Genomic DNA, 13,440 nt, shown 5'->3' with positions numbered 1-13,440 from the left:
AAAGTTGTAAGAGCTGTCACAAAGAGTAAACACACTTATTTTTTACATTTATTAAAAATTAAGATTTGTTTCTACTATTTGAGTAACATTTGCTATCAAATGCTCAACTAAAGAATATCTTTAATATAGTGATGAAACTGTTTTCTGCAAGTCCATGAGTTTAAATAGTTTAAATAGATGGGTGATAATACGAATGAGACAGAGACCCATCCATCTGACACTTAGCTTTAATTTTCCAGTTGTGGATAGCAAATTCTTTTCCTGCTGGAATAAAAGCATGAAAAAAATTTTCCTAATCTCAGAATTGAGACCAAATGACTTTTATGTTAGCATCAGTCATTCTTTCTTTGGGGTAGTCTATGACAACATTGAGAAAAGGAGATTGGTTTTAAGGGTTTGGAATACAAATGAGGATGAAGAAAATTAAGGAATTATGTGATGGTAGTAGTGGCTTCAAGCACTGTACCACTTAAATTCTACAAAATTAATTAGAGAACAGAGTTGTAAGTATTTTCATGTTACTAGTTAGACCAATTTTGAATTTGAATATTATCCATTAGTAATTATTTAATTTTTATTTTTTTGCTTCAAATTTGGAACAATGTTACTTTGAAAGATGAATAAGGAAAATATAGGATTGTAGGACAAAATTTATAGACATTTCTCTGAGTTTCCTTTACCTAGTGCTAAAGGTTGAATGTTTGTTCCTTCCAAAACTTACGCTGAAATGTAATTGCCATTGCGATGGTACTGGAAGGTGGGGCCTCTAATAGGTATTTAGATTATGAGTGTTCCACCCTAATGAATGAACTAACTGTAATTGCAGTAGTGAATTTGCTCTCTTTTGCTCTCTCCTGCCCTCTTTTTGTTCTTCTGCTGTGTGATACATTTTTGTCATGTGTGTAGCAAGAAGGCAGCTCCTTGATCTTGAACTTCCAAGTCTCCAGAACTTTGAGAAATAAATTTCTGTTCACTGTATATTACCCAGTCTATGGTACTCTCTTATGGCAACACAAAACAGACTAAGAGACCTGATTATATATCCACCTTTTGGCCAAGGTGACAATGGTGGTGAGGGTCATTGGAATGGCTGAGGGGGCCACAGTTCTATAGTAAGACTTCTCATCTTGGCTGTGTCCAAGAGCCCATCACAATATAATTTGCATTTGTGAGATGATCTGAGCTTGAAATTTAAACAATTCCAGATGAGAATAGACAGCAGAGGAGGATACAGTGAGGTTGATTGTGATCCTCCTTGATGTAGGATTGGTAAACCCAGAATGGGGGAGGGGATGCTCAAGATGATCAAAATAATCATGCCGCCTCTGCCACTCGCAGGCCAAAGAACTAGTTCTGCATAATTGGGATGTATACTTCTAGGGTTATGATCTTCTCAGTCTATAACTTTTTATTTTTCTATGATCTAACAATCTCTATTTTGAGCTTCCATTCTATTTGGTGGTAGAAAATTAACAGAGTCCATTCTTCATTCTTCCAAGGACTGAGGGATGATGGGTAATTGAGTTGCACTGAAATGTCAAATGGGGAGAGTGTGGTCTCAGGACATCATCTGTCCTATGGGGAATTTGCTGTGATCTAGGAATTATCTGGTTCCTGGTTGTCATTATCCTACTGTTGCGATTTCTACTATAATGTCCACATTCCTACAATGTTTCTGGTTTTATGTAGCTTATACTGCTGTGTCCCCTAATCATGGCTGCAAGGCCCCTCCAGGTCTATCAGCCCCTCTCAGCTAAATTGCTCAGCTTTTAGGGGTAACTTTTGGATAATGTCTGTGCCACTCTGGAGCCATGGGAATCTGGGGAGTTGTCTTGAGCCTTCTCTGCCTAGAGAGATGGACATATCATGGTATTTCAGGGTATCGGTTAAAATGTTTCCAGTTGTGAATAACAAGAAACTTATCTCAAGCTACCTAAGTGAAACTAGCTTATACTGTATAAGAATTCAAGAGGTGGTCGGGCCCAGTGGCTGACGCCTATAATCCCAGCACTTTGGGAGGCTGAGGCGAGTGTATCACCTGAGATCAGGAGTTCGAGACTAGCTTGGCCAACATGATGAAACCCTGTCACTATTAAAAATACAAAAATTAGCCATTCCTGGTGGTGCATGCCTGTAATCTCAGTGACTCAGGCAGCTGAGGCAGGAGAATTGCTTCAACCTGGGAGGCAGAGGTTTCAGTGACCCGAGATTGCACCACTGTACTCCAGCCTGGGCAACAGAGCAAGTCTTGGCCTCAAAAATAAATAAATAAGAATTCAAGGGGTAAGGTGGGTTTCAGACTGTATTGATCCAACAGTTCAATAATGCAATTAAATACCCAGATTCTCTGTGTTTCTCTACACTGCCTCTGTACTGCCACCTTTGTTCTTAAGAAGACTCCTGTCTTGGTTGTATGATAGCTGTAAGCAGAAAATAGGGATTTCTCTTTTATATCTAGTTGGTTTCTTATGATTCATACTTAAGAATGAAGAGTGTTCCCAGAAGTTTCTTGTAAACCCCCCTTCATGTCTCATTGGCATAACTAGGTTGGATGACCATTTCTGAACCAATTCTTAGAAAGATAAATGGGATTACTCTTAGATAAAAATCAGGCTGAACCCTGAAGCTGAGGTCACTCTGTCACTCATTGTCTTTTGTGGTACTTGGCTATGTAGTGGAGAGATGAATATCTGGACAAAATTTAAAATGTGTTAGGACGAGAACAAGGAGAAAGGATATTCTCTGGGCAGTACTATTGATCAGAATTTAGTTAGGAAAACAAACCGCTCTAGGCATTTCAAGCAGATTGGATTTTAATAAAGGGAGTTAACTGAAAAAATTTTTGGAAGGGATAAAATAGACAAAAGGAAGGGGATAAAGTTATGTTAGTCAGTGCTTAGGAACTTCAGGAAGATGCTACTGCTGCTGCAGGAAACCACAACTGCTCATCTCTCGTTCCTCTGAAACTGTGCTTGTTTGTTCCTGTAGTTCTGCAGTAGGAGGAACAGGAACTGTAGTGCAGTTCAGTAGAGTGCAGGACCTAGGGCACTGTGCTCCCAAGCTAAAGCCAGGAGAAGATGTGCCTCTGCCTTCCTTCTTCCCTTTCATTTTTTAATAAGCAGATTTATTGAGATATAATTTATGTACCATACAATCCCATCATTTAAAGTATATAATTCAATGCCGTTAGTATATTCATAGAGCTCAGAATCTATCACCACAATAAATTTTAGAACATTTCATTACCTGACATCACCCCTCAATCCCAGTCCCCTTATACCTCACTCTCTGGCCCTGGGTAATCAGTAATCTGCTTTTCGTCTCTATAGATTTTCTTAATCTGGACATTTTATATAAATAGAATCTTACAATAAGTGGTCATTTGTAATGGATACTTTCACTTAACATAATGTTCTCAGTGCTATTGTTCATTCATTCTTATTGTAATATGTGTTCATATTTCATGTGGTCTGATTACCAAATATATTCCATAGTATCAATATAGCACATTTTATGCGTCCATTTATTAGTTAATGAACATTTGGGTTATTTCTACTTATTGGCTATTGTAAATAATGTCGCTATGACCATTTGCGTACAAGGTTTTGTGTGGAATTATATATGTTGAGTATTTACTTTGGAGTGGAATTGCTGGTTCATATGGTAACTCTAAACTTTTGAGGAATTGCTATATAGATTTCCAAAGCAGCTGCCCCATTTATATTCCCACCAGCAATATATGAAGGTTCCAATTTCTCCACATTGTCACTGACAGTTGTTATCTGTTTTTGTTTTTGTTTTTTTAAATTTATTATTGCCTTCTTACTGGCCATGAAGTGATATTCCATTGTGTTTTTGATTTGCATTTCCCTAATGTTTAATAATGTTGAACATTTTTTCTTGTGCTTATTAGCCATTAGTGTATCTTTTTTGGAGAAATGTCTGTTCAGATGCTTTACCTAGTTTTTAATTGGATCATTTGTCTTTTTACTACTGAGCTATAATTGTTCTTTGTGTGCTCTAGACACAAGCACCTTGTCAGATATATGATTTGCAAATATTTTCTCTTATATCATATCTGTCTTTTCATTTTCTTAAAGCCCTTTGCTATATGAGAGTTTTTAATTTTGATGAAGCCTAATAATCCAATTTTTTTTGCTGCATGTGCTTGGGGTATCATGTCTAAAAATCCGTTGCCAAATCTGAAATTATGAAGATTTACTCTCTATGTTGTCTTCTAAGAATTTTACAGATTAGTAGGTACAATTAGGTCTTAGATCCATTTAGAGTTAATTTTTGTGTATGATGTAAGGTAGAGGTCCAACTTCATTTTTTGGATGTGGCTATCCAGTTGCCCCAGCATTTCCCTTTAATCTCGTGCAAGTCCACTGGCAAGTCTGGAACAAAAAAAGGAGATTGGAAAAAGTAGTTTCCAGACATCTAGCCCTGTGATAAAAGAGAGAGTTTACAAGGGTGGGGGCCAACCCACAGTATTTAGCACGCAACTATCATAAACATCAGGCTTCTGTGGGGGTTGCCATCTCTTGGGTTTCTAGACAGAAAGCAGGTCACATGCCTTGTTTTGTTCAAAGATTCTAAACTTATTATGGATCACTTTATCACCCCCAGATCTTGGGATGGATACAGAATGTGGGATCCCAGCTCATTCTATTTTATTTCTCTCATCTCTGTTCTTCCTTCTCCCTGGTCCAGAGAATTCTAAAATTGAGTCTAAGAAAAACTCTGGCCTGTATCTTTCCAGCTATTTCTGCCTTACATGCTTTTGTTCTCTGTCTCTTTCTTTTCTTAGATTGGATCCTTAAGTAAAACTGCCTGAAAAGGAGGGTCTTGGTAGAGATGAGGAAAATTTTGCTATTAACTAATACTTTGAAGTTTTATCCTGCCATACATGGGTGGAAATAGAGATGAGATGGGTGTGTGGTGGGGCAAATTATTATAGTACTTGCTGAAAGTAACAATAATAGCCATATTATGATAAAAAAGTAACGACAAAAAAGTTCTGCTTCTTTAAGAAATATATGCATATGAGCGTACGAGGTGTTGTCTACCTTTAAAGGTATATTGCTTTGCTTTTCTTAATTCAAAACAATTTGGAACATACCATGATAAGCTTTTAAAAGAAGGAAAGAAAATCTTCAAGGTACAAGATTATTTTAGACTGAGTATTAGACAATAGAAAACATCCCTTTGCCTGACAGATTGGGAAGATGGGTTCATGAAGGTTACATAGTATGTCAGAGACAGGAATAAGATTTAGGTGAAGGAAGAGGGATTCTTGGGGGATGATAAATAATTATGGATAAGAAGCTAAAATTAATATATAAGCAGGACATTCATGCCTTTGCTAGAGATTTCCAGTTATGACTAAGCGGGTGTTAGAGGGTAATTTGGCAATGGTTTTACAGTTGTATTTTATAATGAACCATAGCATACTAATATAGACCAAACTGTTTAAACATCTTGGGAGACTTTAATTTATTCGGCTTAAGAGCTTAGTTGAAGGGAAAAAATAGCGGAAAGTAAGCTGTAGGATTGCTTTTCCTGAATTCTGAATTTCGCTTAAACATGTTTCTAATCCTCTTTGCCAGGAATATTTTCTTAAAAAATGCATTTAAATTGTATAATCTGATCACCTTTATTAATACAGAGATTTGAACAGACTTAAATATAGTAAGCAAAATATAGTAAGCATAAGTAAACATGCTTACTATATTTTACTGTGTTGGTTTTTAGGCTAGGTAATCCTGCAAATGATCAGTTAATTATATTCTGTTTGATTACCAAGGTACTTAACTTAAATCCAGGATGATCATAAAAGGTAAGTAAATCTTCAGTGACAATAATGGAGATTCCACACATGGTTGCATTTGAGAAGACAACAGGAACTGCATCACGTGTCTGGAGCCCGCACAGTGTAATTCCCATTACATTACGACAGGAATTAAAAAGGAATAGACTGTGGGAAGAGCAACACAAATTCACAGCCACTGTTTTGGGTCTGTATGATCCAAAGACAAATAGTATTCCTCACCAAACTGATTCTCTTATGAAAGTAGGTGAAAAACTTCCCATTTCCAGTTGTATAAATTGCCCCTCTCCCTTTTCAGTTTAGGCCCAGATGACCTCATATTACATATGGGTGTAAATGAAGTACTTTTTAATGAACTCCAGAAAAGGAAAACACTATGTGAAAACTCAAGGACGTGGTATCAATATAACTCAAATTCAAAAAGAAAACCAGCATATTTAGACTATCTCTGACATGCAGGACATACCATCTCATTTAATCCTCTTAACAGGCTTAAGAAGAGGGAATTATTATCTCTAGAGGTGGAAACTGTATCCAAGATATAATAGAATCTAGTTTGTCTGATTTCAAATTCTAGGTACTTTTGGTTGTTACATTTTGATAGCACTCTTTCAGGTGAGAAAGACAGAAACCAATACAAATTAGCTGAAGAAAAACAAGGAATTTATTGGATCATAAAACTGAAAAGTATAGAGATAATCTTACCCAGTGAACAAGCTCAGCTGCAGGCATGGTTGGATCTACAGGATAAAGTGAAATTCCTTCTCTCTATGTCTTAGTTCTGCTTTCCTCTTTGTTACAGTCTCCATCAGGCAGCTTCTCAGGAACTCCAGCTTCAATCCCATGGAAAAGAGATTCTCTTTCTAAGTTTGAATAGAAGTTTCAGTACTGAATCTCATTGTCCTGGCTTGGTCTAAGTAATCCAAATACATGCTAAAAACAATTTGAAAGAAAACCAAACCAAAGGGGTACCTGCTTCAGAAAATGTGAATTCTAACTATTTTTTAAATTTCCAACTTTTAAGTTAAGGGGTACATGTGCAGGATGTGCAGGTTTGTTACATAGATAAACACGTGCCATGGTGGTTTGCTGCACAGATCATCCCATTACCCAGGTATGAAGCCCAGCATCCATTAGCTATTCTTCCTGATCCTCTCCCTTGTCCCTCCCCCACCCTCTGACAGGACCCAGTTTGTGTTGTTCCCCTGCCATGTGCCCATGTGTTCTCATAATTTAGCTCCCACTTATAAATGAGAACACATGGTATTTGGTTATCTTTTCCTGCATTAGTTTGCTAAGGATAATGGCCTCCAGCTCCATCCATGTCCCTGCTAAAGAACATGATATCATTTCTTTTTATGGCTGCATAGTATTCCATGGTGTATGTGTACCACATATTTTCTTTATTCAGTCTATCATTGATGGTTGATTCCATGTTTTTCCTTTTGTGAATAGTGCTGCAATAAACATATATGTGCACGTGTCTTTTTAGTAGATGATTTATGTTCCTTTGGATATATACCCAGTAATGGGATTGCTGGGTCAAATGGTATTTGTGCCTGTAGGTCTTTGAGGAGTTGCCACACTGTCTTCCACAATGGTTGAACTAATTTTCACTCCCACCAATAGTGTAAAAGCGTTCCTTTCTCTCCATAACCTCACGAGCACCTGTTTCTTGACTTTTTTTATAATAGCCATTCTGACTGGTGCAAGATGTGATTTTAATTTGTGTTTCTCCAATGATCAGTGATGTTGAGCTTTTTTTTCATGTGTTTGTTGGTCACATGCATGTCTTCTTTTGAGAAGTGGCTGTTCATGTCCTTTGCCTACTTTTTAATGGGGTTGTTGGTTTTTATTTATACATTTGTTTAAGCTCCTTATAGATGCTGGATATTAGACCCTTGTCAGATGCACAGATTGCAAACATTTTCTCCCATTATGTAGGTTGTTTGTTTACTCTGTTTGATATGGTTTGGTTGTCTCCTCACCCAAATCTCTTGTTGTATTGTAGTTCTTATAATCGCCATGTGTTGTGGGAGGGATCTGGTGGGAGGTAATCGCGTCATGGGGGCAGTTGAGTGAGTTCTTATGAGGTCTGACAGTTTTATAAGGGGCCTTTCCCCTTTGCTTGGTATTTCTCCTTCTTGCTGCCACATGAAAAGGATGTGTTTGCTTCCCCTTCTGCCATGATTGTAAGTTTCCTGAGGCCTCCCCAGCCCTGTGGAACTGTGATTCAATTAAATCTCTTTCCTTTATAAATTACCCAGTCTCAGGTATTTCTTTATAGCAGCATGAGAATGGACTAATACATTATTGATAGCTTCTTTTCCTGTGCAAAAGCTCTTGAGCTTAATTAAATCCCATTTGTCAATTTTTGTTTTTGTTGCAATTGCTTTTGGGGTCTTTGTCATGAAGTCTTTGTCTGTGTCTATGTCCTGAATGGTATTGCCTGGTTTTCTTCTAGGGTTTTTATAGTTTTGGATTTTACATTAAAGTCTTGAATCCATCTTGAATTGGTTTTTGTATATGGTGTAATGAGGGGGTCCAGTTTCAGTTTTCTGCATATGGCTCACCAGTTCACTCACAGCACCATTTATTAAGTAGGGAATCCTTTCCCTATCACTTGTTTTTGTCAGGTTTGTTGAAGATGAGATGGTTATAGGTATGCCATCTTATTTCTGGGTTCTCTGTTCTGTTCCATTGATCTATGTGCCTGTTATTGTACCAATACTATGCTGTTTTGGTTACTGTAGCCCTGTAGCATGATGCCTCCACCTTTGTTCTTTCTGCTTGGGATTGCCTTGGCTATTTAGGCTCTTTTTTGGTTCTATATGAATTTTAAAATAGTTTCCTAATTCTGTGAAGAATGTCAATAGGAGTTTAATGGGAATAGAATTGAATCTGTAAATTGCTTTGGACAGTATGGCCATTGTCACAATATTGATTCTTCCTATCCATGAGCATGGGATGTTTTTCCATTTGTTTGTGTTCTTTCTGATTTTCTTGAGCTGTGGTTTGTAGTTCTCCTTGAAGAGGTCCTTCATTTCCCTTGTTAGCTGCATTCCTTGGTATTTTATTCTTTTTGTGGCAATTGTGAAGGGGAGTTCATTCATGATTTGGCTCTCAGCTTGCCTGTTGTTGGTCCGTAGGCATACTAGCAATTTTTGCACACTGATTTTGTATCCTGAGACTTTGCTGAGCTTGCTTATCAGCTTAAGAAGCTTTTAAGTTGAGACAATAGGGTTTTCTAGGTATAGGATCATGTCATCTGCAAACGGAAATAGTTTGACTTCTTCTCTTCTTATTGGAATACCTTTATTTCTTTCTCTTGCCTGATTGCCTTTGCCAGAACTATCAAAATAGGAGTGGTGAGAGAGGGCAATCTCTAGGCCTTCTTCCTAGGGGTATGTATGGACCTCCCTCTTTGCCTGAGTTGCAGCCACCTCTGTTGGGGATCCTGGGGTTGAAGTATGTGAAGCTCCCAGGTCTGTGTGTGCCTGAGTAGCTGCTCTGCCAAGACTCTACACAGCTCTGTGTGTTGGACCTAAGGCTCTGATGATATGAGCTCACAAGGGGTCTCCTGATCTGAGTGAGGGTTACAAAGACTGGGAGAAGTGTGGTTTCCCAGGGTGGTGTATTCACTCACTGCTTCTCTTGGCTAGGGGTGGGGGTTCCCTTAGCTCAGTGTTGCTCCTGGGTGGGCCATTGCCCCACACTGCTTTTCTTCATTCTCTATGGGTCAAGTTGTGTCCATGATCAGTCCCAATGTGTGTACCTGGATATTTAAGTTGAAGGTGCTGAATTCACTCGCCCCTTTTATTCTTCTCTGTGAGTGCCATGCACTGCAGTTGCTTCTAATTGGCTGTCTTGGTCCCCTTGAGTTCTAACTCTTAAGTCTTGTGTATATGTGTTAAAGATACAGACTGTGGAGTAACTGCATTACTTAGGAGATATTTTCATGTGGATAATAAAACAAGATAAGTATAGCAATTGGTGCTGATCATGGAGATTCCTGAAGTAAACAGATGGCCTTTACTTCTCTGCTTTCCAAAGGGTGTTAATTATATAATAAAGTCACACACACAGCTTCATTTGAATCTATATAATAGTGTATTTGATAGCATGCTTTTCTTAAACTATATTTGGAAGGCTGAAGAACTAATATTTATCAACTACCTACTTGTGTATAGGCAGTATATAGGTACTTTATATTCACTTTTATGATATAGCCACATGTAATATTTAAGTTTAGAATTTAAACTAATTAAAATTAAATTAAAATTAATTTATTTGGTCACACTAGCTATACTTCAAGTACTGAATTACCATGTGCCTATAATGAACAGTATAGATATAGAGCATTCCATCATTGTAGAAAATTCCACTGGACAGCTCTGCATGCCTATCTCAATTCTTTTTTCAGAATGAAATCTACAAATCTTAAGTCATATTAAATAACACCATGAAAAAAATCAGCCCAGCATGTGGTATTTTCTACAAAGAAACCCAAACTGATCTGAGATCTTATAAAAGTCAGTATCATGGGGGAAAAAAAGGTAGGCATAGAGAATATTGTTCTAGATTTAAAAAGACTTACTTAAAAGAACTAACAACCAAATGTAATAATTGATCCTGATCTGAATGGAAATAATTTTGTGAAAAATTTTTGTTTTAATGAAGAAACCTGAAAATGGACTAATAGATATTAGTAATACCATAGAGTTATTGTCAATTTTGCTGGGTGTGATAAAGGTATTGTGGTTTTGTAAAAGTATGTTTCAATTTTTTGGAGATCTACGCTGAAGCATTTAGAAGTAAAATATCTTCATATATTAAATTTACTTTAGAATGATATAATACAAATAGATGGTAAACCAACTATGGCATAATTGTGAAACCTAGGTGGTGGAAACTATTGTATTATTTTAAATTTTGATATACTTTGAAACTTCTAAAATCAATGAAAAGATTTAAAAAATATTTTTAAAAAATGGGTTTTACTTTTGGTGTCACACTTAGAAAATGTTTTCTCAAGCAAGAGTTTAAAAAGTAGTCACTGAGATTGTCTTCAAGTGTTCCTATGGGTCATTTACTTTAATACTTAAATCTTTTATCTCTGAAATTTGTTTTGGCGTAATGTATGAGATAAAGATGGTTTTTATGTTCAGGTAGTTAGATGGTAGTGAATATTTTCTGTTTGATTCTCTAAATTTATTTACCATTTTTCCTAGGAAAGCCCTTGCTTTTTCTCTACAGATCCATATTCTTCTGATTTTCTGGGGTGGTTTTGGATAATAACAGTAATAGAAAATTATAAGCCTGATATTCTTTAATTTACCCTTGGCTAAGAAATACATGAAGCAAAAACCATAGTGCTTGTTGGTAGTTTAATAGGAAATTGAAAGAATGAAAGTCTGTTGAGGCATGAGCAGACAAGCCCTGTGCTAGCCATTATTACATCCTGTTAAATAGGAAAAAGCTCAGACAGTACTAACATATCTGTTACCACAAAATGAAAGTTGAAGTATGTTTATTGCCTGTCTTACATCAAAAAGGAAAATTTGTATGCCTGTTTTATAAGAAGGGATCAGACAAGAATATAAAAAGCATTCCAGATGTTTTGAGTAGAGGATTTACTACAATGCGTCGTGTTAAAAGAATCAAGGGCTGAAGTGAGTCAGGGGTCTATCACTAACTAACTTTCAGGTGCAGCACCACAGAAAGTTAGTGAGCCTCTGTCTCCCAGAGTCGGGAGCTTGCAGGAAGCTCCTTATCTCGTGGTACTTTGTCCCCAAGATGGGTGGAATGGCAGGGGGCACAGAAGCCACTATAGAAACTCACATTTGGGAGACCCACGCTATGCCTTCTACTGCTGCCATAGAAAGAAGAGAAGTTATTTCTGCCTCGCTGCTGCCTTTCAAATATCATGTGAATTTATCTTTAAGATGGCGACAAAAAATACATCTAGAACTCTGCTGGCTAGGATGTCACAGAAATATACTTCTCAGGCTTCCAGCCTCTGCACCGTAAGAAGAGATAGAAAAGTTTATAAGGTGGGCTGAGTGTCAATAGAAAAAAGAAGGGGTGAAGAACTTTCCTACATATTTAAATGTTTATTTAAAGATTCAAGGAATTGTTGACTTGACCCTGAGAGTAGAGAGTGTTTGTTTTAGGAAAGATATCTGTGAGACTATTTGGTGAAGAAAGCAATTTGAAGTTGTAAATCATGTTTGTCATGGAGGATTGGTTTCGCCCACCAATTGGTTAGAATTCACTTCCTATGACATCATCTAATCTAGCAGAGCTTCCCCAGCTGATGGGTCAGCCAGCCCAAAGGGTAATAGGGGTGGCTGAGCAGGGCTGGGTAACCAGAAAAGTCTTGCCAGGGGCTCCAATTCCCTTGTTTATTGCATTATACTATATAAACATAACTATATTTTTCTTAGTGTATTCAAAGCACTGCAGTTAGTAAAATAACCTTCTGTTGTTTTCATGTTAGTGACATTCCAGAGTGTGAAGACTACGAGGTAAATTAATGTACAAGAAATGTAAGAAAAAACTCTGCCAGAGCACCTGTTCTTCACCTGTATAAACATATCATGGCCATTTAAGGCTGTAAATTGCAGGATATAATATTAATATCCTGGAGGGTAGTTAGGTAAATAACAAAGCAGGCTGATATGAATTCCCTGGGTTTAAAGAAAAAGTAAAGCCTTGATTAATTAATTCGTTATGTGCAGCTCTTCCTCCCTTCCTTTACTTTTATAGCAGGAATGAGATAATTACTATAATCTGAGAGATAAGCCTGCTTCAGCTGAGAGCTGTGTTTGGGCAACTCTGTGGTTTGGGAAAATGTAATAAGGGACTTAATAAATTCATATTCAGAAGACTCTGATGTTAAAAAGAATTTCCTACTTAGGAAAGATAATTTCCAAGTGGAAAACAAAAATCCTCTACTGAGTTATAAAACTTTTGTTTAAAATATATTCATTATGAAAATTACTATGCATGAGGACACGTCTTCGTGCTTGAGATATATCAGTAAACAAAATAGGCAAAGATTAAGAAGTTTATATTCTAGTGGGAGAAAGACATATCAGACAATAAACATAATGAATAAATAAATTACATAGGCTATTAGAAGGTGAAAAGTGGTATTAAAAAAGAAAAGTTAGAGCATGGTAAAGGGGATCAGCTGTATTGGGGAAGGGGTATTGGGCTACAATATTGAATAAGAAGGCTCACTGAGAGGATGAAATTTGAGGATATCATGGAGCCAGGCCCCCATTCCAGGCAGAGGAAACTGCAAGGGCTCTAAGGTAGAAACGAGTCTGGCGTATTTGAAGAAAAGCAAGGGGACTAAAGTATCTGAACTATAGAGTAAGAGGAGAGCAGAAGATAAAACCAAGAGGCAACTGGTTGTTGCTGTAGATGGCTCCTAGCTCAGTTTCTCATCTGAAATTGCCCTCAACAGAAAAGAACTTCATTCCCAAGGTTATGCTCCCTCCCAGGAGCAGACCACATCCAAAGACTGTCCTTGAGGGACTCAGGGAGAGGAACATCACACACTAGGGGCAGTTGGGGGGTGGGTAGGGGAGAGACAGTGGGGG

The 13,440-nt window shown here is 37.3% G+C and overlaps 1 long non-coding RNA gene across 1 annotated transcript in view; it reads right to left on the bottom strand.

Annotated features, from left to right (window-relative positions):
* Nucleotides 1-4,095: 4,095 nt before the first annotated feature.
* The window catches only part of LOC108284329, a 24,813-nt gene continuing 15,468 nt past the window's right edge, over nt 4,096-13,440 (bottom strand). Inside the window, exons 4-5 of the long non-coding RNA XR_001817169.2 lie at nt 6,536-6,763; nt 4,096-4,397 (exon numbers count right to left, since the gene is read on the bottom strand). This is a non-coding gene — a long non-coding RNA (uncharacterized LOC108284329). The remainder of the gene's footprint in view (nt 4,398-6,535; nt 6,764-13,440) is intronic.

Source organism: Cebus imitator, unplaced genomic scaffold, assembly GCF_001604975.1.
Source record: "Cebus imitator isolate Cc_AM_T3 unplaced genomic scaffold, Cebus_imitator-1.0 Scaffold275, whole genome shotgun sequence".
In the NCBI taxonomy this organism is placed as follows: Eukaryota; Metazoa; Chordata; class Mammalia; order Primates; family Cebidae; genus Cebus; species Cebus imitator.
Note: the sequence above shows the minus strand (reverse complement) of the source record. Positions and strands in the feature narration are given on the sequence as shown.